This window comes from Cnephaeus nilssonii (genome assembly GCF_951640355.1).
Source record: "Cnephaeus nilssonii genome assembly, chromosome: 7".
NCBI lineage: Eukaryota > Metazoa > Chordata > Mammalia > Chiroptera > Vespertilionidae > Cnephaeus > Cnephaeus nilssonii.
The window spans coordinates 73,556,806-73,582,273 of record NC_137078.1 but is presented as its reverse complement, the minus strand read 5'-3'; the positions used below and the strand labels follow the sequence as shown (position 1 = coordinate 73,582,273).

The window sequence follows — 25,468 nt, the reverse complement described above, 5'->3', positions numbered from 1 at the left end:
AGTAGGGAGGGCATTCTGCTCTACTAGGTCTACTGATTTGAACACTGATCTCGTCCAGAAGCACCCTCTCAGACACACCCAGAATAGCGTCTGACGAAATATCCAGGCACCCTGTGGCCCAGTCAATATGACACACAAAATTAGCCATCAGACCCTCCTCCCCACCAAACTGCTATTGATCCTCAAAGCCCAGACCCAGCCACCAAATCCATGTGCCCGCATTTCCCTCTCCAGGTCCCTGGCTCTTCCAGTCCGCCACCCTTGGGGACATTGCCTCTGCTCCCCAGCTCCTCAGACCTAGCCCTTTCTAAGCAGTACACACTAGTTGCCCCAGGAAACTCGCTGGGATTTTCATCCAATCAGAGTTAGGGGGGACTGAGGGGTGAGTGAAGGAGGTCAGCAGGAAGACCGGCGAGGGGACAGCCCTCTGAGGGCTGGTTTTCAGGCTGACTGTGTTAAGTGACAAAGGCTGCATGGGAGGGACCCTGAGCAGGGTGGAGCCAGACCATTTCTAGATTTTCTTGTTGTTGGAAGGAGGCTCCAAAGGGTAGCCTTCAAACCAGGCCCCACCCCTTCCCATATTCATCCCCTTTTCAGTATCTTCTGCATCATTCGTTTCTTTTATCCGCTGTGATCATGGTTATTTCCCAAGTGTGCAGGGCCTCCCCAGAACCAGACTGTCAGGTGCACAGACCTCAAGATGCCTCATTGGTCTAGCCTCCAGACTCCTTCCCTTGTCCATCCCAGGCCCCTTGCTACGTGGGTGGTAGCAATTACTGTTGGATAAAAGTCACACAAGGGGAAAAGGTTTAAAGGCCATCCCAGAATTTCCCTCTCCTTGCTGCTCCCCAAACTCTTTTTCATCATACCTATTACTGTTTCCCTTGTCTTAATGTTTATAGGCTATGATTGAATTCTTATTCCCCGCTTCCCGCACTCTGAGTTATTGTCAAGGACCAAGTCTTATGCATCAGAGTCGCCCACAAGAGCTTGAGTGGAGTTGGGGGGCTTTCTTGATTGAGCATCTCCTGCATGCCAGCATTTGTTCGTGATACTTAAATGCATTTTCTCCTTTAATTTTATTAACTCTCCTTTAATCTTCACAATCCTTCGCTGAGATGTGTGATTCTCCCCATTTTACAGCTGTAAAAACTGAGGCTCAGAGAAGTTAGGCAGCTAATAAGAGTCAGAGCCGGGACTTGCACCCACACTGTGTCAATGCAAGCCTTGAAAGTTGACGCTGTCTGCTGCACCTCCCATTGGCAAGCACAAAGCCATGTGCAGAGTAAATATTTGTTGTTATTGATGATCTTACAAGCCGGTCCCTTGGCTTGGAGGAAACCTGTTCTCACAGCTGCCAGGGCTTGACTAAGCTTCTGATTTCCTAGAACCAAAGGCCCCACCCTCCCCACCTGGGGCCCACTGGGCTCTGTGGGAGTCCCCAGAAACTCTGGTAAAAAGCCAGAATGAGGCAGACACAGGGCTCAGGCTGAGCCAAAGCCTCAGTCTGAAGTGTAGGAATAGAGGATGCTTTTGTCATTTGGGGGAAACTAGTCACCGGGCTTGAGGCTGACTGGCCTCTTGTAGTTGTTTACTGCACAGGATGGCCAGAGAGGCAGAAGCCTCCTTAACATGTTCTGAATACCTGTGATGTCCCAGCACTGAGGATGGCCTGGTTGTGTGAGAGCTACAGAATCTAAAGGGGCAACAGATATATGACTGAAATGACTACACACATTTGGGACACAAGCCAGGACAGTCTGCACCAGGTGCTGGAGGTCCATGAAGAAGGAAGTAGCCAGTGCCACCTGGGAGACCAGGGAGGCCTTCCTAAGGGAAGTGGCCTCTGAGCTGATATGGAAAGCTGAATGGGAGCCAGCCAAGCAGATAGGAGTCAAGGGAACAGTACGGGGAACTGCATATGCAAAAATGCACTTGGCAGGCTCAGAAACAGTGAGGTATTCTGTATGGTGGGAACATAGGGTGGATGGGGGTGGTGCAGAAAGAGGGAGGCTGGGTAGGTAAACTGAGGCTCCGTTGTAAAAGACACTAATGGACAGGGTAATTTAGTTGGGCAAGGAATAAGTTGAATTTGTCTTGGAGAGTTCTACCTTTTTAGAATAGATTAGAGGGGAAGGTGAACATGGGGACCAAGGAGAAGGCTTGTAACTAGCTTCAGATTTGGGATGATGGGTGCTGCCATTAATGAAGACAAACAGTATGGGAAGAGCAGGATTCTGGGTCATAATAGGGAACAAAGTAACAATAGTTGTTGAGTACCTGCTAGATGCTGGACACTCTATCAAGGGCTCTATGGCAGTCTTTTGTCAAATCTTCACAGCAGCCCTTTGAGGTAAAGAAGTCAAGATCAGTGACATCATGGAATATGCCCAAGGTCACACAGTGAGTGTGAGGCTGGGATCTGAGCCCAGGTCCATGGGGCTCCTAGACACATACTGTTCCCCACAGCATCAGGTTGAAATGAGTTAAAGGTGAAGTGGTGTCCAAGTCTGGAAGCTGGGGAACACAGTCCTCAACCCCAGGAGAGAGGCTGGGGCTGAGTCTGCTAGGACTCCCCCACCCAGAGGTGAGCTCCATACACTGCAAGAATCCCAGGTCTCTGTCCCAGGAGCGAAATGGCTGCCTCTGTGAGAAGTGAGGACTCAAGGTGCATGTGTGCAACAGATGTATCGCGAGAGTACCCACCATACACACACGCGCACGTGCACACATGCACACACACACATGCACACACTGCATACACACAAATAGTAAAATGGCACAATGCATCTGAGTCCAGGAAATCATAGCCACGGGAGCTTGGGAGACAGGGTGGAGGGGGGTTGCTGGTAAGTAAGTACAAGATTTAAACAAGCAACCTGGAGGGCCTACAGGGTGGGGTTGTTCAGCCCCCGCTTGAAAGCTCTCCCAAGAACGCTGTGGCGGTCCCCAGTTCCTTCAGAATGCCAGTGCGTTCCAAAACCGGATCTGTAATTTGGTTGTTAGGAGCTAGGAACAAATTTTTAGAAAGATAACCTCTTAGATGATAGATCAGATGCCAACCCTGCCCTCTGCTCTAATCTTTATTAGGCTGTGCCATCTCCACTGTGGGATGTTGGCTTTAGAGCAAAACCAAGCCGTGTGTGTGTGTGTGTGTGTGTGTGTGTGTGTGTGTGTGTGTAGCATCTCCATGGAAACAAGCATTTAGCAATTACCCAATTAGCCTGGGACACCTGGACCACAGTCTCCCTGAATTGGAGCCCCAGAAGTAGAATGGATCTTATCTCCCACCTTGTGTACGTGCCCTGTGCCCTGCGCCATGCCTGGTTAAGAGCAGTGTAGCATTCAGCTAGTTGCGCCGGGATGGTCTCTTTACCTACCAGTCTCCATCCGTGGATGGAGCTCCCAAAGCACAGGTTTGTGTGTTGCATGTTCCCAGAACAGGGAAGGGGCCTGATTCATGAATGAGGAATGAAAGAATGTAGGAAGGCCCCCAGGGCTAAGCTCTGGGAATTTCTCAAGACCTGGCCCAGTTATATGCAGAGGATGGGCGGATAGGAAGGAACTGGCACCTGGCACCACCTGCTTTCTAACCTGGGGCCCATCCAGCTACTGGGTGGGAAAGGTGCCCTGAGCCCAGGGTAGGGGTGATGGCTCATGAAACAGAGTCGGGCTCACACTGTTAGTCTTGACGTAGAGCTGCCTGCTTCCACTCTGTGTCTCTGAGCTCTGAGACTGGGGTCCTGAGACTTCCTGGCCTCCCATGAGAACTGGCATCAGGATTAGGTTGGGGACTGAGTCTCAAGGTGGGCACAGGTAGCTTTGGTTGTGGACGGAGCTGGTTGAAGGCTCCTGGGCTGATACTCCTGGCCTGGAGGTTGATGGGGCCTGTGTGGCTTGAAGGGTCACGGGCAGGATCTTTGGAGCGTTTAGGGGAATCCAGTGTGATTGTGTCTGGCATAATGTAGGTGCTTGATAAATTTCACTTTATTTTACCCCTTCCACCTGGCTATGGCCAGCTCGGGACTGTGTGTTTGGGAGTTGGAATAGGGATGTGCCAGGCTGCCAGGATGGGAATGCACACGACTTTGCTCAGACAAAGAATAGGGCGACAATCCCAAGCCACCGAACGTTGGGATAAAGGAACAGTCCAAGGAAAGAGCGTCAGCAGGGCAGCCACCCAGGGAGTGCGCCTTGGCCCAGGTTCCTGCGCCTTCATTTAATCCTGTCTATCAGAAATGCCACTGTCCACCCCAACCCCTAGCCAGGCCTTTGGGAACTTCAGCCACAGCTCTGCATTGGACCATTCTGTTCCTCCTGGGATTAGTTTGTCTTCCTGCCCTGCAGGATCATTCATTCACTTAACAAACATTTGTAAGCAGATCAGTCCTGGCAGGAGAGAAGGACCAACAAAGTTCCTTGAAACTCCCAATCTGAGGGAAGGGAGGTCTCTCCCAGCTGATTGCAATTTGGGCTAATAGGTCCATCTCTAGAGGCTGGAACCATTGCGCTGCTTCAGGCAGCACAGGAAGGTGACTAAGTCCATTGGGAAGTTCCATGACCACCCCTCAAAGCCCAGGGAGGAAACTCATCCTGGGGCAGGAGCAAGGCTGTCATCTGAACCTTTGTACAAATGACAAAAAGTCACCCCTCAGGGCATATGAATTATGAGTCACCCACTTTCTCCTGCCCAGAGCTGCTCCCAGCCAGGCACAGTAAGTGGAGCAGTAGGGGCAGGGCAGGAGTGGAAGGAGGGGCAAGAACCTGTCCCAAGTTTCACCCTGTCCCACAAATCAAGGGAAGGACTTGTATTAAGGGCAGGCTTCATTTGGGGTATGAAGGACAGCAGGAGTAGAGAGGGCATTTCAGACAGAGGGAAAGTCTGTGCAGAAATCCCCATGAGGTAAGAGCTGGCGCAAGCTGTGTTGGGGGGCAAAGGGACTGGGTAGAAGGCACAGAGGGCTGAGCAGCAAGAGATGCAGCTGTCAGTGGGACCTTGCGTGCCAGATGAGGGAGTGTGGCCCTTCTCCTCGGGGCTTTGTCAGAAAGAGGGTGACCCAATTGGATCTGAGATTGGGCTCTGGGAGCTGATGGAAGATGGGGGAGAGTGGAGTGGTGGTGACCAACAGAACTGGGGGATTGGCAACTGGCCGGAGTGAGCAGCGGGGCACATGAGCCTGCAGCTCCCATCCAGCCACACCTCCCGTATTCCTTGCAAGCCCTGGAGCTACGGCTTCCTCCCCCAGCACCTAGGAGTGTGGTGCCCCTTTGGAACTTGAGATTCCTTCCATCAAAGCTAGTGGTCTGCGAGGGGGTCGTTTGCTCTCACCTGGTTTTGGAAGGAGGGGGAGGCTCTGCTGGAAGCTGTTGTATTGGGAAGGCACAGAAATCTCCAGGGTACCAGCCCTGTGCCCTGAGCCCCGTCGCCTCTGCTCAGAGGGAACCCAATTCCTGAGATATGGAGGGCCATGAATTTGAATCCATCACTTTGGAGCCAGAGGAAACCTGGGGTCTCCAAGGATCCTTCTTGGAAGCCCTGGTCAGCATAGGGGTCAGTCACCCTGTGGGTCCTTGACCTTTCACGACCTGGAGAGGGAGTAGCATCTGGGCACTTATGTTGCCTATGTCTAGGCCTGCCTTTGGCCCCAGGCCCCATAATCTCCGGAGGCTGTTCCAGGCAGGCAGAGTCCAGGCCTGGATTCAGGGTCAGCCCTGGTTCTGCAGAGCTGACCTCAGACAAATCACCTGACATGTCGGAGCCTCGGTGTACAGCAAGCATGTCAAACTCACGGCCCGCGGGCTGCATGCCTTGTTTATTTGGCCTGTGTTAGTCTTTGAGTTTGACATGCTTTATGTACAGAGTCTCTAAAATACAGCTCCTTGTGGGGTCTGGAGGCCTTGGTGGGCCATTCTTTTCTCTCAAGAGGCAGGCAGATGGGGGCCTGAGTGGGGGCTGGCCCATGTGTGCCCAAGACTGGCCAAAGCATGTGACTCAGGTCCCAAGACCCGGGATCCAGCTGCTTCTGGTAAGGGCCATTAGGGAAGCCCCAGGTTACCCCCCACCCCCCTACTCCCCCCACCCCTGCCCCCAGGCTGGAGCCTAGGGAGGCTCTGGCCAGGCCGCCCCGCCAGTGCTCATTAAGGCGAATTCCCGCCTTGGGAGGTGCTGGCTTCCTGGAGCAGAGCTGGCACCCCAGAATAAGGCAGGGAGCGCGACGATGGGTGCCCGCCGGGCAGGGTGCGGCCCAAGCGGGTCCCCCAGAGGCAGGGCCTGGCGGCAGCCACCGGGGCTTCCCTGACTGCCCTCCCCGAGGGCCGGGGAGGAAATGACAGCGCGGGAGCCAGGGCGGGCGCGAAGGGCGGGGCGGTGCCCAGAGTGACAAGGCCTGTCAAGGAGGAGGCCGCCTCACAGAACCTCCCAGCTCCCCGGCCAGAGTGGGGATTCCCCAGACGCAGACCCTTCCCGGCGGCCGCCCTCCGCGCCCCGGCCCATCGTGACCTCCCAGCGCGGCGACCCTGGCGTGGCCGGCGGCGAGGCGGGAGGGCTGAGGCCGAGCCAGAGGAGAGGCGCCTGGGGCGTGCGGGCGCGGGGACCCCGGGCTGGGCGACAGGAAACTCTGGGGTGTGAATGGAAAGAAGTGGGTGGTCCGGCCCCTGCGACTTCCCCTGACATCACTGCCCAAATAAGGAGCTTCCAAGCGGCTGCGGGGCGGCCCGGAGCCGCACAGCCGCCGGCGCCAGCCCGCCAGCCCGCCCCGCGCCCACCCCGCGCCGCGTGGGCCGCCTGCGAGCGCTCGGGGCACCGCCGGGCGGAGCCGAGCCGGGCGGAGCCAAGCGAGGAGCGGGCGCAGCCGAGGCGCGCAGAGGCCGGGCGCGCAGCCCAGCGCAGCCCAGTGGAGCCCGGCGCAGCCCAGCCCGGAGCCGCGGAGCCCGACCGCCCGCAGGTAAGCGGGGAGCCTGACAGCCCGGGGAGCCAGGCACCGCCGAGCGGGCGAGCAGCCCCGGCCGGCCGGGGTGGCAGCGGAGGGACCGGCGGGAGCCGGGCGGGAGGGAACTGGCTGGATACGGGCGCGGGTGCAGGCACGTAGGTTCGCACTCCTGGGACCTCCGGGACTCCTCCATAGCCTGGGGTTGCCTGGTGCACGCGCTCTCCGCCTGCGTTTCCCCAACACTACTTGTGTCACTGTCCTGGGTTGACTCGAGCGTTCCCGGTTCACACTCCTCTTGCACACTCACGCCTGGCACAGCCCCCCTCGCCATGGGCGTGCACAGCCTCCGGTGCCTGCAGCAGACCCTCACGGGCACACCGCTCAGGCCTCGCACTCTCAGAAACCGTGGGAGAAGCACACAGTCGGTCGGAACTGCTGAATGGGTTTGGCAGCCCTGACCATGCTTCCCCCTGGAGGCAGTGGCAGTTTCAGACTGTCAGGCCACCAACCTGGGCTCCTTGGGCTTATTGGGAGGGAGTTACACTAGCATTGCTCCGGCTCTACATCCCCCCTCTCCCACAGAATGGCACCTGGCACTGGGGAGGGGGCAGGGAGCTTGTACCTGGCTGCTGGCTGGCATGGTTGGGAGGGTGTGGCGACTGGCAGAGAGCTACTCCCAGCCTTACAGCCTGGGTGTTTCCAGAGTGGCTGCTACTCCATGGGCATTTCTCCGGGCACCCTCCCCTCCCCTTCTCTTACCCAGTGCAGGGGGCCTGCCTCCCGATTGGGGGGGGGGGGGTTGTAGAGCAAGTGCAGGTGTTGTCAGCCTCAGCACCTTTCGGGGGCTCTGCGCAGTGGCTAGAATTGCTTGTTTCTATAAAACACTTCATGTCTTCATTGATGATTCAATCAAGGCCACGGGAAACTGATAAAACCAAGTTATGCGCTCATCACTTAGTGGCTCTGGGCAGATTCCTTAATTTCTTCAGGCTGCATTTTGTCATCTGAAAATGGGGATGAGGCTCTTCCGAGGAACGTTGTCAGGGAGACTTGCGATCATATAAGTGAAACTGTTTTGTAAATACAAAGCCCTGTGCACATGCCAGTTACTGTGGTTGAGAAGCTTCTGGGCTGGTATTTTCCATGGCGCTGCTCTGTGACTTAGGGAGGCTGAACACCATTTCTGTCCAGTCATCTGCAAGAAAGGGGCCTTAATGTGTCCTGTGTGCCTGCTAGCCGATTCCCCAAAGTGAGTTCTGTGGAACATTCGTTCTGAAAGCTGTGCCTCGAGTTAAGGTTTCCCTAAGTCTGGCAAATTCTGCAAGCTCACTATTGCAATCGATATTGGCAAGTTAAAGGCTCTGAGAAGTACTGCAATAAAAGGACACGTTTGACTCTGTCAAACCCAACATTTCCCTAGTTAACTCTGCGCCCTTTTCGAGTTACACCTGCTTGCTCTTCCAGGAAACAGTGCTCCAGGGGCTACCAATGATAGGGTGTTGTAGGGTTGCAATCAAACTTTGAGAGCTGTGTTGTAATTGTCTTCTTTAATGAAGAGCAAACAGAAGCCCAGAGAAGTTGAGTAGCTCAAGTGACCCAAGGTCACCCAGTAGTTAGTAGTAAAACAGGGACCAGAACCCAGTCATCCACGGCTCTCACCAGAGTCAGTTACGTCCAGAAGTTGAGAATTCTCTTCTAGGAACCAGTGTTGCTGCTTTATGTGGACACTCTGCAGAATGAATTTGACAAACATAAGAATTTAGATGATTTCTTATTGAATGAATTAAATAAGCATTTAGTGAATGAGTGAATTAATTGAATGAATTAAATGCCACTTGTTGTGGGGACTTCAGCTTGTCAAGTTCAACCAGATGTAGAATCTGTAGTGAAAAGTAATAGTACTAGAGTCATCACAGACACATACATACACAGGTGGACTCCTACACGCTCACACATCCACCTCTTCACACAAACCCCTCTCTCCCTACACTCTCACACATGCCCACACAGTCGATCCTGTGCACTCATTCACACACCATGCTCCTACATATGCACACACACTCGCTCACCTGCTCCTATACACATTCACATCTCTCCTGTTCACGCTCTCTCACACACATCTCTCCTGTCGTGCTCTAGGCTGCAGCCAGGAGGCACTCATGGCAAGGGGCATGTCCCCTTATCCCCAGGTCCACAGAGCTTGTGCCTGGCACCAGCTCCGGAGATGAGTATTGAGCATGTGAGAAACCCTTGCATTTCCTCAGTGTTTCCCCATTTCTCCCATTAACTGCCATACTTATCCCCTGTCTTTTTTGGTCAGCTATTGTTTGGTCACACATGATGCTACAGCTCTGGCTTCTACTGTTTGTTTGAATCAACCATCAGAGCTCTGTCAGGGCAAGGACTTTGTCTCATTTGTTTGATTGGAATCCCCAGTGCCTAGCAGAGTGCCTGGCACAGAGGAGAGGTTCAATAAGCATTTAGTGAATGAGTGAGTGAATGAGTGAGTGAGTGAGTGACAGCTGGCGTCTAGGATGGCTGTGACCCAGACCAGCAACCAGGGAGATTCACTGAAGATGTTTGTGGCATATCTGCTGGGTCCTAGGCTCCTTTCTGGGAATTCTAGAAATAAAAGCTATTTAATCCTCTGTTCATGGAGCTTGCATTCCAATGGGAAGAGAGGGCATGAATAGCAATGGGCAAGATAATGCTAGTGTCACACGCTATGAAGAAACTCAAACAAGGCAGTGCGAACGTTAGAGAGGAATAGGGGAGCTAAAGATGGGCCTAGGGAGTCCTCTCTGAGGAGTTGATATTTATCCTGAAATCCGAATGACAAATGACGAAAAAGTGCTAAGATTTGTCGAAAGATTATTCCAGCAGAAGAACAACAGGTACGAAAGGCCCTGGGGCATGAAGGAGCTGGGCTGAGGGCACATGGAGAGGTAGACTTGCAGTTCACTGCTGATTCCCTTACCAGTGCCCTTTGGGCGAGTGGGGGGTGGCAATTGCTGATTTCTGATCTGGGACCTAATTATCTTTGCGGTTCAATCACTAAAGCCAAACTCAGTGCCTCTGGGCTTGGGGGGTGGGGCTGCCTCTGCTATCTCAGAAGGCTGCCCTCCCCATCTTGTCTTCCCCCCACCCCTCTAAACAAGGAAAGGGTTGGACTCCTCAGGCCCCTCCCAGTTCTACCACACAGAATTGGATGCTCTGATCGCAGGAGTACGCCACAATTCAGGTGGTCCATCTGGAGGGGTCGTGAATTAGTTGTGCTGCTTCCATTATTAATAACCATGATGTCATACATCTGTGCAGTTCCTGGTCGGCTGCAGAGCACTTTCTCCTATTATCCAGTTCACTCTGTGGACTCATCTGCCAAGTGGGGGAGGGTGAGGGAAGAGGGGGATGGTGGAGGTGGAGAGAGCTCAGACACTGCCACACGTGGCTGCAGGCTCACCCGGGCTGCCTCTCCTGAATCCCTGCTTCCTCTGCCTCAAAGCAGGATTCCAGAGAATCTACCCCTGGGGCTGTGCGGTGAAGACCTGCATTTCAGGGGCCTGGCATGTCCAGGCACTTAGTGGCTATTGGTTCACATTTTACAGGTGAGAAACTCACAGCTAGGGAGAGCATGGCCTTTTCTTTTCTTTTCTTTTCTTTTCTTTTCTTTTCTTTTCTTTTCTTTCCTTTCCTTTCCTTTCCTTTCCTTTCCTTTCCTTTCCTTTTTTTTTTCTTTTTTTTTTTTTTCTTTTCTTTTCCTTATTTGGTTTGGTCCACTTTTGAATCTTCAGTCTTCCCAGCCCAGGGCTTGTGGGTACATAGTAGGCCTTGAATAACTATTTTGTTGAATTGACTTACCTTAAGGTTGCACAGTTAGTAAAGGGCAGATCTAGGACTCAAACCCAAGACATTGTGCTCCAAAGTCGTTTTCATAAACAGCACACTATTTGGGAATAATTGTCATGGTTAATAAAGATAGATCTTCAGACCTTGTTTGTAGATGAACAGAATTATTGTTGCTTTGTTGAGAACCCTAGAATTATAAGGTCTTGGGTTCCGATGCATGGTATTCTTTACAAACCAATAAATGAATTTCTTAAGAAACATTTTGGAACCTTCTAGAAGAGGGTGTAAATGTGAGAAAATGGCTTCCTGAGATTTGAAAGCAGTGATTCTTAACCAAGGGGCGTCCTTGTCTGTCACCTGAGGGCTTTTAACAGAAGAGTTATAAGTTCCACCCCAACTGTGTGATTCAGAGCCTCTGGGGATGGCATCTGGGCAAGTGGAAACACACCTGGTGCTAGAAGGTCAGCTGGGGAAGAGAAGCCAGCCAGCTGGATGCCCAGGAATTCTGGCAGGCTCTCTATCTGCCTCCAGTTTTCATGCATCCTTAGCTGTGCTACCCGCCTTGCCCCAGGCCCATACCAGCCACATGGTAGGAACACAAGCTATGGAGCCCCACAGACCTGAGTTTGCATCTCCTGCTTTCTAGCATGTGCCTGGGCCACATTCCTTTACCTCTCATGAGCCTCAGCTTTCTTGCCTGTACTATGGGAATGCTCACGCTTACCTACAGGGTGGCTATATGGATTACAGGTGGCTATATCTATGTCAGATAGCTTATGAAATATCTGTGCCTAGCACATAGCAGGTGAACAGTAAACAACAGGTTCAGTTGTTATTATGAAAAATGAATGATAATAAAAACAACCGCAGCATTTGTGAGTTGGCTGCTACACATAAAAGTGAACCAGTTTACTCCAAACGCCAGACTTTTGAGAAGAGGGAACACTCCTTGTTGTAAACGCTCATCCTTGGGCCAAAGAATAACAGCTCTGCCATTTTTCCTCACCTCTTTATTACATTGCTCTGCCTCTCATGGAGAACAGAGGGCCGAATAGGGACCAGAGCCAACACCACTTTCCATACCTCAGACAGACCCATGGGCTCTGAGAGGGAAGTGTGGAGGCCAGGGCTTACTTAGTTCAGGTTTGTGTTCACCTACATCAGCCTGGCCTCCTGTTCCTAAGACCAATGTACAGTAGAGGACAGTTACAGGGGAAACAGCTGGCTTGTGGGAGTCACCGGAGGCTGCACGTCTAACCTACTCTGTCATTCATTCATTATTCACCAACAGTGGATTAAGTCCTTCCCTGGGCTCAGCTCTGGGTCAAGCTCAGAGTCTAGCAGATCCGACCACTCGGGAGCTACGTGGTCATGGACAAGCTGCATTTCCTCTCCAGATCTCAGTTTTCTCGCCTCTAGAATGGATTGTTCTGGCTACTTCACCGGAGGACTATTTTGTGGTTTTAAGGACCCACTCATCTCTGGGTGCTGCCTAGGTTTGAGGGTCTCTCTACCAGAGGGGTCAAGCAGAGAACAGGGGCTTCGGAGCCCGTAGAAGCTCCACTCCGCTGCTGGCTCTGCCACAGACTTGCTGTGTGATTTGCTGCATCTCTTAACTTCTCTGTTTCCTTTTCCTCACTTAGATAATGTGGTTATGACACCTCCGTTGCAGGGCCCTGTGAGTGTTAGGTGAGATGATAGAGAAGACCTGGCTCTCAATGAATGTGACCCCCATTTCCTTTCTGTCGGCCTCGTGGCCCTTCTGTCCTGTGTGTTGCTGCTTTTGGAGCAAAGTTTCTCAAGCACCCAGAATGGGCCAGGTGGGCAGACAGCCAGATTGGAGCTCAAGGAAGTAAGCACATGCCCTGGCTGAAAGGTGGGCCTGGGGAAGTGGGTCCAGCCCGAGGGCAGTTAGGACCAGGGTGCGGGGCCAGGAGCCCTGGGTTCTGTCCTGGGCCTGACACTAGGTCACTGTGTGCATTTGCCAGTTCCCTCCCTCTCTGAATCTGTGTCCTCACTGAGGCCAGTGTGCAGGGTCCCCTGGCTTTCTTCCTGCCCTGAGAAGCCTGCGGGCCTTTGATGTGCAAGTGCTGAGTGGCCACGATGAGGGAGTGGGCCAGCTGGGTGTGGAGATTTCACCAGCTTCTCCCAGCCCAGGAATTGACTGTGGGGAGAGGCCAGCAGACAGACGGGACAAGGAAGAGACTGTGGTTTCTAATTGGCAGAGCTGCTCATTGGAGAAGAGGCAGGTGAAGGGATACTAATGGCATGAAATTAAATTAAAAAAAGGGCATTTCTCCTATGTTTCATTTTTCTTCAAGAAGACCAGAAGGCCCTAGCAGTTTGGCTCAGTGGATAGAGCGTCAGCCTGCAGACTGAAAGGTCCCAGGTTCGATTCCGGTCAAGGGCATGTACTTGGGTTGCAGGCTCCTCCCTGGCCTGGGCCCTGGTCAGGGCGCATGCAGGAGGAAACCAATCGATGTGTTTCTCTCACATCAATGTTTCTCTCTGTCTTTCCCTCTCTCTTCCACTCTCCCTAAAAATCAATGGAAAAATATCCTCGGGTGAGGATTTAAAAAAAAGAAGACCAGACAGTTTAAAGCCACGTGTTTCTCAAATGGCTCCTCTCTTATTTGAATTTAACAGTATGTTTGGCTATGAAGGGTTTGTTTTTAGGTTATTAGGATGGAGGCAAGAGGTTGTGGAGTAAAACTCAGGGTCCAGTCATTCATTTCCCGGATATCTGTGGAACACTCACCAAGTGTCAGGCACTGTTCCAGATAAAGGGATACAGCAGTGACCTAAACAGACAGCAGTCAGTCCTCTCCTGGAGCTTGTACACTAGTGGGGGTGGGGGCCAGAGGGCATGCTGTGAACAAGGGAGCGGGTGAGTGTGTGACATGTTAGATGGGGCAAGTGCCATGGGAGAGGCTAAAGCCGGGTAAGAAGTTGGAGAATGCTGGGAGGGGTTCAGGGGACTCTGTGTGTAGGATGGTTGGAGAAAGTGAGGAAGTGACCGTTTGAGCAGAGACATGAAGGAAGTATAGAACTGAGACTAATTAAAGCAGACATTTCTTCCTCTGTGGGGTCAATGGGGGTCTATGGAAAGGTCTCCTTTGAGACTGAAATGGACAGCTCACCAGACAGCTCAGACCCTGGTTTAGATACAGAAAGAGAGTCTAATTCATGATCGTGGTTACCACTATATGAATAACAATGAGAGCAAGCTCCAACGGGCTCTAAGTGGATTTGGCTTTAAGCCTTCAAAATGCCTGTCCATACAGACTGTCTTATTTAGCCCTATAGCAAGGTAGAAGGTGTCATCTCCATGTCACAGGTGTGGAATCTGAGAATCCTGTACATGGAATGGCAGCCCAGAACCGCATCCCAAGGGAGGGGCAGAGGAGACACTCAAACCCGGACTCCGCTGCCATCAGCTGCTGTGTTTCTCCTCACAGGGTAGCCAGGCACTCGGCATGCCACATTGCAGCAGCTAAGGAAAAGATTTATTTATTTAAAACAAAAATAAATCCATAGACTATGGAGATATGATGTCGAAATGCAATATGGGATTCTGGATTAGATCTTGGATAAGAAAAAAGTATCAGTGGAAAAACCAGTGAAATGCTAATAAAGTCTGTAGTTTTGTTAATGGGACATACCAGTATCCATTTCTTAGTTTTGACAAACGTCCCTTAGTGATGTAAGATGTTAACATTAAAGGAAGCTGGGTGAAGGGTATCTGAGAACTCTCTTATTTATCTTTGCAACTTTCCTGTCAATATAAGATTATTCCAAAGTGAAAAATTTATTTTAAAATAAGTGAATAAATCCACATACACTCCGACTACCTGGCCTCTTCAGGGTTACTTGGGAAAGCCATAAGGGGTCATTAAGTAATTGAATCCCTGCTGCTCCTAGCCATCCCAAGCTGGTGCCTGTGTGAGAAGGAGCTACATTAGCCCCAAAGTGAGTTTCCATAGAACCTGTACTTTTGCTATTCCATGTGATGGAAGTTCACCAACTCATTTCACTTGGTGCGCTGGCAGACAAATGTTTGGAATGAAGCTTTATCGGTAGAGCCACATCATGTGGCGTATGAATTGTAGTGACTAATGTCTGTGAAGGAGTGGTACGAGATGGTGAGAATAGAATAAGAGAACTGGGAAGGCATTAACAGTAATCTGGTTTTCTTTTATGGTAGAAAATATTGAGAACCAGGGAGGAGTATCTCCTGGAATGAAGGAAAGAGGCCAAGGTCAAGGGATTCCAATACTTGGTTCCTCCATGCAGTGATTCCCCATTCACAAAACAAGTTGAGCAAGCTTAGGTAAGCTTCTGGGGACCCTCTGGCTGAAACCCCTGGACCCAGAGCAAGAGATTGGCCCAGGTTCACCAGGAAGCTGCTGAGAGACACAGCTGAGCCTGTGTAGGTGACCTGGCCTCCTAATGGTTCCCAAGGACTTAGCGTATGGGCATTGGGTGTCCGCTTGAAATATGGAAGAGACAAAGATGCTCAGGTGGGCAGGAAACCGCTATCATGGTCTATTAGAAACATTTAATATTTAAGTGTAGGATAGCCACTCCAAGACGGGCTCTTTATTTTTAGCAGCCTCTGTTCTTGCTAGTATTTCTCAGGGTGTGTTCCATAGAACACAAGTGCACAGGATGGAAAAATGTGTTATTATAGAGAGAATATAGAAGTGCTACCGCCAAGTAAATGTGAGAAAGTTTAAAGGCCCTAATACTGTAGGACTTCTGGGTCTTTAATATATGAAAGTGCATTGGAACACTCCAAAAAGTGTGTGTGTGTGTGTGTGTGTGTGTGTGTGTGTGTGTGTGTGTAGATATGGATCTTGTGTGCCGCTTCTGATCTTGATTGATTAGAGAATATATACACATATATAAATGAAAGAATATATACGTGTTAACAATATATATGATGCACATATATGGGGATGTATGTATATAAAAAGAATAGCTGGAATAGAGTTCTATAGAAAATCATTTTGGGAAACACTAAAGTTACCTGAGGTCAAAGCTGAAACAAACAAAATGAATGCTAAATTGTGACTCTAAAATTTATTTCTGCATGTCAGTTTCAGCATGTCAGTTTCTCACATATTTCCTATTGTGTTCACTTAATTTCTTTTTTCTCAGAAGAGAAATGTCAAATGGCATGCAAATGATCCGTCCCCCACCCCCTGCGCTGTGCTCATGGGAGACAGAAGTATTACCAAGCTCATGTGACAGCTCAGTGGTGGGTCTCTAACCCAGAAACCCACATGTGACATTGGTGTTTTCAGAGCTAAAAAAGAACCTCATTGAAAAATACCACTAAAGGCCAAAATTCTGCTTTGTCAAGTGTGGCTTCACATGAGGGCTCTCCCAGCACTTCCATCTACACAGGTGTGCTCATCACCCTGAAAGGTGAGCGTCTTTCCTGGTCTGGGTGCACGGTCAGGGGACATGCTCAGTTAGGTGAGAACACACTTTGATTTGATGACAATTGCTAAATAGGCTGACCTTCGCCCCACTCCCTGGTCCTGGCCTGTCCCCACCCCGCGTTGTCCCTGGGGAGAGTCCTGTAAATTGCCTGCCTGCCCTTGGAATCCCTTCACAGACTGGGTCACCTCAGCCTCCACATTCCTGACTCTTACCCCCCTGCGTAAATCCTGCCCCCATCAAACCCTGCTCCTCGCTTCTGGAGGCATGTCCCCAAGCATGTGGCTGTCCCATCTAAGGTGCTGGGTCCATTCCATTTTATGATTGCCACAGTCAGAGACTGAGCTTCGGTTTCCTTATCTGGCATATGAGAACAATGTGTTCATGAAGACTCCACAAATGAAGAGGAAGAAACAGGAAGAGGGGAAACTTAAGAGGGATTTTTCTTTCTCTTTGGGTTAGCTGGGGGGAGGCAGGAAGCTTCACAAACATCTCATTTGAGGATGACGTCGTTGGCTCAGCTAGGCCCTCAGACTCTGGCCTGTCACCTGACCTGTGTGACCTCAGACAAGCTATTTGAAGTCTTCAAGTCTCCCTTTCCTCAGCCGTGAACATGGGCTGATGCCACCCTCTCAGGGTTTTGATTCAGTGCTATGAAGCTTGTGGGGAGCCTACAACAGTGCCTGGTGCTTTGTATTAGTTATTATTATGAGAATTTTATCAACTAACTAACACAACAGCAGGTGTGTGTTTTTTTAAGTGTGCAAAAGATATAAACAGGTAGTTCGCAGAAGTGGAAAGGCTCATAAACCTATGACCAATGCTCTTGCTACTAAGAAGCAAAGGGTTATAAGTTAAAATGCTTATAGATGGCAAAAATGTAAAAAGATGGAGAAGATCTGGTGCTGGCGAGGGCCCAGGGGCCCAGTTGGTATCAATGAAAATTACAAATGCACATGCCTACTTAGAGCCAGGAATCCCCCAGCTATGGAAAAACACGCGTACACAAAACTAAGTACGTAAAAGGGTGTTCCCTTGCAGCATTGTTTGCAGCAGAGAGAAATTAGAAATGACCTCAATGTCCAACAGTGGCAGGGCTTAAATAGCGTACAGTGCATGTCTGCCATGGAATACTTCGCAGCCATTTAAAAAGAAAGAAGTGAATCAGCAGATCCTGGCCTGGGAGGGCCTTTGTAACATATTCTCAACTAGAAAAGGGTTCGTGTGTGATATGTTTTATACAGTCCCGTTTTTATGCAGAACAAGACACAATGACCTATGTGTGTGCACATGTAGATATGTTTCCGTGTTCACGGCAACAGTGTGGGAACATACAGGGAACTGTTAGTGTCAGCTTCCTTTGGGGCGAGAAGGGGTTGGTCCACTTTTCACTTTAAATACCTCCGTATTCAAAAAATGTATTTTTTAAACAAAGGAAACAAAAAAGAAAGCCCTAGACAATGAAAAGCAATGACTAAGCTCTACAGTGCAGGATTATTGGGAAGATTAAATGAGATAATGTTTGACAAACACCTAACACAGTGCCTGATGCCTAGTAAGTGCCCAAGAAATGCTTTCATCCTCTTCTTCCTCCCTCCGTAGATTCTGTGCCGCCCCCCGCCCCCTGCCCCCTTCCATGTCCATCCCAGTGTTCCTCCCCCACCCCCACTTCCCAACTTCAGTCAATGTGCGTGGTGCTTACAGCCCTGCCAGCACACCAACTGCTTGCCGGTCTGGAGAAGCCACCCTGCCTCCTTTCCCTGCTCTTCACTGGGTCCTTTCTTCTTGGTGCCCCTTTATTTATTTTATTTTTTAAATATGTTTTTATTGATTTCAGAGAGGAAGGGAGAGGGAGAGAGAGATAGAAACATCAATGTTGAGAGAATCATTCATCAGCTGCCTCCTGCACGCCCCCTACTGGGGATCGAGCCTGCAACCCGGGCATGTGCCCTGACTGGGAATTGAACCAAGACCTCCTGGTTCATAGGTTGTCACTCAACCACTCAGCCACGCCAGCCGGGTGGTGCCCCTTTAAATGGCTGCTGTCTTTCGCTGGTTGCTGTCTGCCATGCCTCCTGTCTCCCCAAGGAGCCCCTCCCCACCTCTCAGTGTGGGGCCGGCTTTTTCACAGCACATTCCCAGGGTGAATCGCATCATTTGGGTCGGGTCTGCTCACTGATTTGTTTCTCTTCTGCTTCTGCTCAGGGCCATGCTTTCCCACCCTCGGGCCTGGGGGCTCTCCGGGCACCCCCTCCCACCAGCTTCCACCTGGCCCTGATGAATTCCATCATGTCTGCTTAAAATCATTTTACTTCCAATTTGCTAATTTAATTCTAGTTTTACAGAATTTTGGCAACCCTGCCAAATTGGGTGCCAGATGCAGATTTAATGAGCATATTTTCAGTTCTTTCTTTCCTGTCTGCATGAAGATGCTGAAGAGAACAGGATCTGGAACTAGTTTCTAGGGAGCCCCCTGAACATCCCTCCCTACGTTTGATCCTGAGCCACTGGGCATGACCCTCCGGCAGGTCTCCAAGTGTCTAGCGGGAAGAGCTCATGCTCTGCTCCTCCCGGGAGGGAGCTGTGATTGCATCACCCTCCCAGTCCTAGAAGCCCCAACCCAATTCCCATCACTTGGACTTCACAGGAAATGTATTTGGAGAAAATTACTTATTTCCTCTGGCCCATGTCTTCCTGAGCCACGTGCAACTCAACAGATGTTCAGGCATCCGTCTATTTAACAAACACATATTTAGCACTTTCTAGAGTGATTTCTTAAAGTGTGGCCCATTGACTGCCTGCCACGGAATTATGGTGAGGGGTAGGACCTCTGGGAGAATGCAGATTGCTGGGCCCTGCCCCTCAGTGGGACAGGGTGGAGCCTGGGATTCCACCGCCCAGGGAACGCTTGTGCCTGCAGAATTTCTATGGGTTACCTCATTGCAAGGGCATACCAACCCCTTCCAGAGACATTTTTATCTCAAAGAGTAAGACTCAGAGTAAGTCAGGTGGGTGGCTCAAGGCTCGGAGTGGGAGTGGTGAATCAAAGCTGGGACTTTGCTGGAGGCTTTTGATTTTAAGTGAAGGGCTCTTTCCATCTCTGCCGCAGCAGCTCAGGGCTGAGCGCTGCTGTCCCTGATCACCATCCACCCTCAATGGCTGGCTCGCTCCACGCGCCCACACGGGCCCACTCTGCAGGCGAGGAAGCAGAGACTGGTGCTTGCCCTGCCAGGCCGGCCCAGAGGCAGCTCTGAGGAAGCAGCAGCCAGGACCCACACCACACTGACTCCAAACCCTGTGCCAGGCAGCGCAGAGGGCTGAGTGGAGAATAAATGAAAGTTCCCTCGCGCAGCAGGGGAACAAGTGGAGTTCTCCGGCTCCAGCCCCTGCAGCCGGGCCTTTGGGTGGGTCACATCTGTTTTTGAGCCTTGGGGTTATTATTGGTCTAGTGATTCCCAAACTTTTTAAATGGCAGAGTGTCCCCCAACTCTCACTTCTTTTCAGCCCAAATAAAATCTTCCACTGAATTGTGACATGTACAAAGAGACAAAAGTGGAGACATCTTGCCCTAGCTGATTTGGCTCAGTGGATAGAGCATCCGCCTGCGGACCAAAGGGTCCCGGGTTCGATTCTAGTCAAGGGCACATACCTGGGTTGCAGGCTCTGCCCTGGCCTGGGCCCTGGTAGGGGCTCATGCAGGAGGCAACCAATCGATGTGTTTCTCTCACATCGATGTTTCTCTCTCTTTCCCTCTCTCTTCCACTCTCCCTAAAAATCAATGGAAAAATATCCTCGGGTGAGGATTTTTAAGAAAAAAAAAAAAAAAAAAAAGTGGAGACACCTAGCATGTCTCAGTGCTTTCTAGGAGGCACTTTGGAAACATGTCATTTAGCAAAGATCATCCATCCATGTACCTCCCTCCCCTCCGGCCCCCCAACATGACATAGTGGCTATAGCCTCAGCTTTGGAGTCTGGCATATGGGGTGCAGTCTGGACTCGACCACTTTCTGGCTGTGTGACCTTGAGCAAGATGTTTGCCTTCTCCGAGTCCCAGTTTTTTCTCTGTAAATGGGGATGGTTACGTTGAGGTGAGGATTAAATAAACTAATGCATGCGAAATACTCAGCACAGTGCCCAGCACGTGGAAGGTGCGGTGCCTCTTGTTTGCCTTTGACAGAATAGGATATAACCCGTGAGAAACTGTGGCAGAGATTTCCCAGGCCCTCAAGACGCCATGCCATACGAGTGCGTGGTATGGACAGTGAGGCCCAGATGTTTGCTGGTCTATATATTTCAGCAAACGTTTTAGCCCCTTCAAGGGGCAAGATCTAGTTCTGCGAGGAAAACTCCCTGGGGGTGAGGGGGCTTTGGGAAGGGGCAGGGTTTGGACCGAGCTTCCCTGGTGGGACTCCCAGGGCAGGAGCACGGAACAGGCTGGGCGGGCTCCCCGGGGAAAAGGCAGGGCGGGGAGCAGCTGGGCTCCGGAGAGTGGGCCCTGGCCGCTTCCCTCTGTGGGCTCAGCTGCCACAGGGCAGGGCCAGTCACATCCTGGAGGCCTGAGGAGGGGATGAAATGAGGACATCACGGCTTCCGGCCTAAGGGGGTGCCCTTTGGATCCCAGTGCTTGGTGACAAGAGGTCAGAGAAGAAAGGATTGGGACACTGGAAGGACCTGCAGCTCACGGCGGTGAGGCTAAGGGGGAGAGGAGACTCCCGGCTCACCACGGACGGTGGGAAGCAAGGGTGCCCAGCCCGGCCTGGCAGTCAGACCCCTGGGGGCAAGCCCATGCACCTGTGTTCCCCCACCCGGAGCCAAGCTGCAGGAGGTGCGCACCCCAAGGCATCAGCAAGCCCTGGAAGGCCGCCTGAGCCTCCCGTGCCCACAGTGTGTGGTGACGGGGAGTGTGTGTGCAAGAGCAAGTGGGGCACCGAGGAAGCGATGTTTTCCATCTCAGTGGGGTTATTTCTGGCTCTGCTCCTGCAGTCACTGTGGAAACTGCACGTGCCCGGTGCAGTGTGGGAACATGACGAGTTTTCCAAGGGAGGTGTACAGTAAGCAGGCAGCCAGGAAGCTGCTAGTAGGGGGTGAGTGTGTCTGCCTGCCTCTCTCCCCACCCGCACCCCCCACCACACACCACCCCATCTCCTCGCTCTCTCTGCCTTTGTCCTGAAGCTGTATGTGGGGGAGATGTGTTCCTTGCAGCATGGTAGACAGAATGGTGGCCTCCGAAAGATGTCCCCATGCTTTTTCCTAGAACCTGTGAATACATTGCTTTACATGGCCAAGGAATTAAGGTGGCAGATGGAATTATGGTTGCTCATCAGCTGACTTTAACATAGAGAGACTGCCCCGGATTACCCATAGCCCAGCGCTGGCACAAGGGCCGCTGAGAGTGGAAGGGGACTCGGTGTCAGTTGGGCAGTGTGAGGACGGCTCCCCCGCGCGCGCTGGCTTTGAAGATGGAGGAAGGGGCCATGAACCAAGGGATGCGGGCAGCCGCTAGAAGCGGGAGAAGGCAAGGAAACAGGTTCTGCCTAGAGCTTCCAGAAGAAGTGGGGCCCGCCGCCTCCTTGATTACAGCCCAGTGAGACCCATTTCAGACTTAATACATTTGTGTTGTTCTGAGCCACTAAGTTGGATGGTAATGTGTTACGGCAGCAGCAGGCAGTACGCTAATGGGGAGAGGTCCTCAGAGAGCAGAGTTGCAGGCGTGTTCCTTATTTTCCTGAGATCTGATGGTTGCTGGTGCCTCACCCTGGGCACAGGCCCCCACTGGCCAGCTCCCTGTCTGCGGGGGAAGGTGGCCTTCCCTCGGTGAGCACCCCGCTCTGCAGAGCCCTGAGCAGGGTCTCCTTGCAGGTGCCATCTTCTCAGCCTGGAATGCTGCCCCCATCTCCCTCCGGAAGCCCTTTGGAGCTTCAGGTCCCCTGCCCATCCACCCTAAGTAAGAGCTTTTCCCCCTGACGCGTTGTGCCCCTCCTGAGGCATTGGTGGCTCTGGGGACCCTGCATTGTCTGAGTTTTAACCACCAGCATGCTGCTGCCCCTCCCCCTGCCCACCCACCCAGCAGCCCCTTGAGAAGAAGAATAGGACCACACAGCAGGCATTGCCAGAATCTCCATGAGGAATGAGTGGCTTCTGCCGGTTGGAACTAGTTGTGCCCCAGGCGTGTGGGAGCCACACTCCGTCGTGTGCTGAAAGGCCTGGACTTGAGCGCGGGGCCCAGGGTCGCACCCTGGCTGTGGCACCTGGTAACTCTGACCTTGGGCAGGTCACTTCGCTCCTCCCTCACGTACAGGCCGGAGGCAAACGTTGACGTGAAAGCCCACTGAGCACACTGCTGTCCAGGCTGAGCGTCACTCTCAGTGTCACTCTTCTCTCCAGAGATGCAGTTAGGAGTAATAACACCTCTCCTGCTGTGACTGTCACCCTGCTGCCTGAGAGTCCTTCTCCCCTTGCCTCACTGGCTCTGCCCATATGCCTAGACCTGGGCAAAACCTAGAGGAAACATGGACAGTCAGGCTCAGGACATGGGTGAGGTGAATGAGGTGCCCAGGCTGCAAAATTTAAAGAGGTCCTCCCCCTCAGCATCATGCAGATGTGGTGCAGGAAATCTAACCCCGCGCTCCACTGTACAGATGAGGAAACTGGGGCCTAGAGAGTGGAGATGCCTTGACTCAGGGCACGTGGGGAGCTAGGGGGGAGCTGGGACCAGAACACAGCTCTCTCACCTTCAGCCCTGGGGCTGGCCCACTTCCCTTCCAACTAAATGCACGAGTGAGTGGCTGAGTGAGTTTATTTCTCCAAAACACGTTTATTGATGCTATGTTAGGGGGCTGGGCTACAGCTTGGTAACAAGACAGACAGGGCCTGGTCCTCTGCTGAGAATTCATATGCTTCGAGAGAGACTAAGTGATGAGGTACTAGTTCTTTAACTGCAGTGGCGACAGATGCTATGCAGGGCATGGTCAGACGTCATGGGCTGCGGATGGTGGCACAGGTTGTACCCTGCACAGGCGCATGTGGAGGTCCTACTGCGGGGACTCCATTTAAGAGTTTACAGTATAACTTGGAAGACAGGACCAGTGTTCTCAAAGTAACAACACAAGACCCTGGGTAACAACTGGGGAGAGCCAGGCTGGAGAAGCCCAGAACTGCAGCCCTATCTCCTCTCCTAGCACTCTGGGTCCTCCCTGCTCTCCCTCCAGATCAGACATAGTCAGTCCTTATTGGGAGTCTCCGAGGAGGGGCCCTGAGGTCCGAATGGCCTGGGAGACCAGGAGGAGTGAGGCATGGGCCTGTCTCGGGAGGCAGAGCTTCTGTTGTTCTAGACGGGTTCAGAGGCAAGGAGGCCTGTGCGGCGGAGGGGCTGGAGCCTTCAGAAGTAAGGAAGCTTGTCTGCCTGCACAGAGCCCAGCTCGTGGCATTGCCTCTCTCTGGAATGTTGGGCCTGGAAGGAACCTGGCTTCTAGGAACCAGGCATCTCCCTCCCGCCAGCGCACTGTGTGGCTTTGTGCCTCCTACCTGTCTGGGTGCTTCCCCGTGCATGAAGGAAGCACGTGGCAGGGCTCAGGGAGATGGGGGTGCTGTTGTTCGACCAGCGTGTCCTGCCTGCCGGGTGAGGCCAGCTCCTGGGCAGCCGGGGTGTGACCTCAGGGGGCCAGCGCCACCCTCCCACACACTAGCTGGGGACTTGAACAAGCCACTCACCTCCCTGAGTCTCACTTTGTCAAAAATGAGAATGAGAAAGGCCCATCTTACCCAATGTTAAAATTGACAAAAAGGAATGGGTGTGCAAGGGTGTTTTGAGTCCCTGGCTAATAGGATGTAGAAATTGCCACCAAATGAAGGCATTCCTTCAAGGGTTGAAAGGGCATCTAATAAATTTCCAGAGCTAGATACCCATGCTGGCTCTCTGAAGGAGCTGACAAAGACACATGGTTCTCTCTGTTTATTTTTCTTTAATTGGGAAGAGTTATTCTGGCTGGTAAGTAAATCAGCTCCTCAACAGGGAGTTTGAGCAGAAGGAGTCCCTAGAGATGGGCATATTCTGGTCTTTGGTTTGACAGAAAGGGGAACTGAGGCCTGTAAGGGAACATGATTTATTCTCAGTCACATGGCCAGAGCTGGGTCAGACCCCACGTCCTGCCCACCTCCTGCCATCCCACATCCTGCCAGCCCCATAGTTCTGGGAGTTTAGCTATTTAAAGGACAGTAGGCAGAGACGGCCTGGTAAGGAAGCAGGAGTGTGGCCCCGGCGAGGGTAAAAAGATAGGAAGGTGGACACGGTCTGGGCCAGGAGTGGGCAGAGTGGCCAGGAGGACGGCAACAGCATGAAGGTGAAATGCCTTCCTCTTGGATATGCCCCGAATCCTCGGCCAATCTCCTGATTCCCAGGCCACTCAGCATCGGGCTGTTCAGGGTCCTGGGACTGCAGCTCAAAGAGAGAACGCAGTTCCCCTGGGAAAACCCTTTGGTCTGGGTGGACTGGGGACCTGCCAGTTTGGCAGATTCACCTGTTGCTTGTCCTGGAAAGTGAGTTCCTGAGTGTGGTGATGTCAGGGACCACACCCTGGAAGGCAGGCCAGTGGTGGTATGTTTATTCACTGTTGTTCATCACTCATTCCACATGCCAGGCGCTGTGCTAATAGGCACTGGAGGTACACAGACAGTACATGTTGTTCTTGCCCTGAAGCGCTCGCTGTCTGCAGGGAGGATGGACAAGAGGAGGCTCCTGTCACAGTGCAATGTGGTCGGTGTTCCAGCAAGGCTCTGGGTGGAGGGTCTGGGAGAAAGGGTGTGACCCAGGTCCCTGAGTGACGGGGGCTGGGGCAGGAGGCGGATTGTCACAGCTGAGCCTGCAGAGATGGGTGGGACTTTGCCGGGCAGAGGGGAAGGAGGAACTTCCTGAGAGTGGGGACAGGGTGAACAAGAATTTGGGGCCTGGGAGGAAGGCCACATGTTCAGAATTATCAGGCAGTGGAAGGGCAAGGGTGAGGGAGAGTGTCAGGAGCTGGGTGAGGCTGGAAGGTCACGTGGTCACATGGGCAGAGACTCAGGAGTCTGGGTTTCTGATGGCGGTCAGCGAGCATGGGAAGTGGTGAAGAGCAGCATGCTAAGTGCTGCAGAAACGCCACTCTGTGCAGCATGGAGAGAGGACCCCGAGGCGTGGAGGGGAGAGGGGCTTAGGCTTGAGAGACACTGACGGAGCCAGTTCACTGAGAACTTGGTGACATAAGGAATGTGGG

The 25,468-nt window shown here is 52.2% G+C and overlaps 1 protein-coding gene across 3 annotated transcripts in view; it reads left to right on the top strand.

The window, feature by feature from the left end:
- HIVEP3 (HIVEP zinc finger 3) overlaps window positions 1–25,468 on the top strand; it is a 402,195-nt gene that overhangs the window by 292,545 nt on the left and 84,182 nt on the right. Inside the window, exon 1 of one of the 3 annotated variants that reach the window (XM_079777697.1) lies at window positions 6,910–6,944. The exons of the other annotated variants lie outside the window; for them this stretch is intronic. The gene's annotated coding sequence lies outside the window, so the exon portion shown is untranslated. Of the gene's footprint in view, window positions 1–6,909; window positions 6,945–25,468 lie in introns of those variants that run through there. 3 annotated transcript variants of the gene reach the window in all.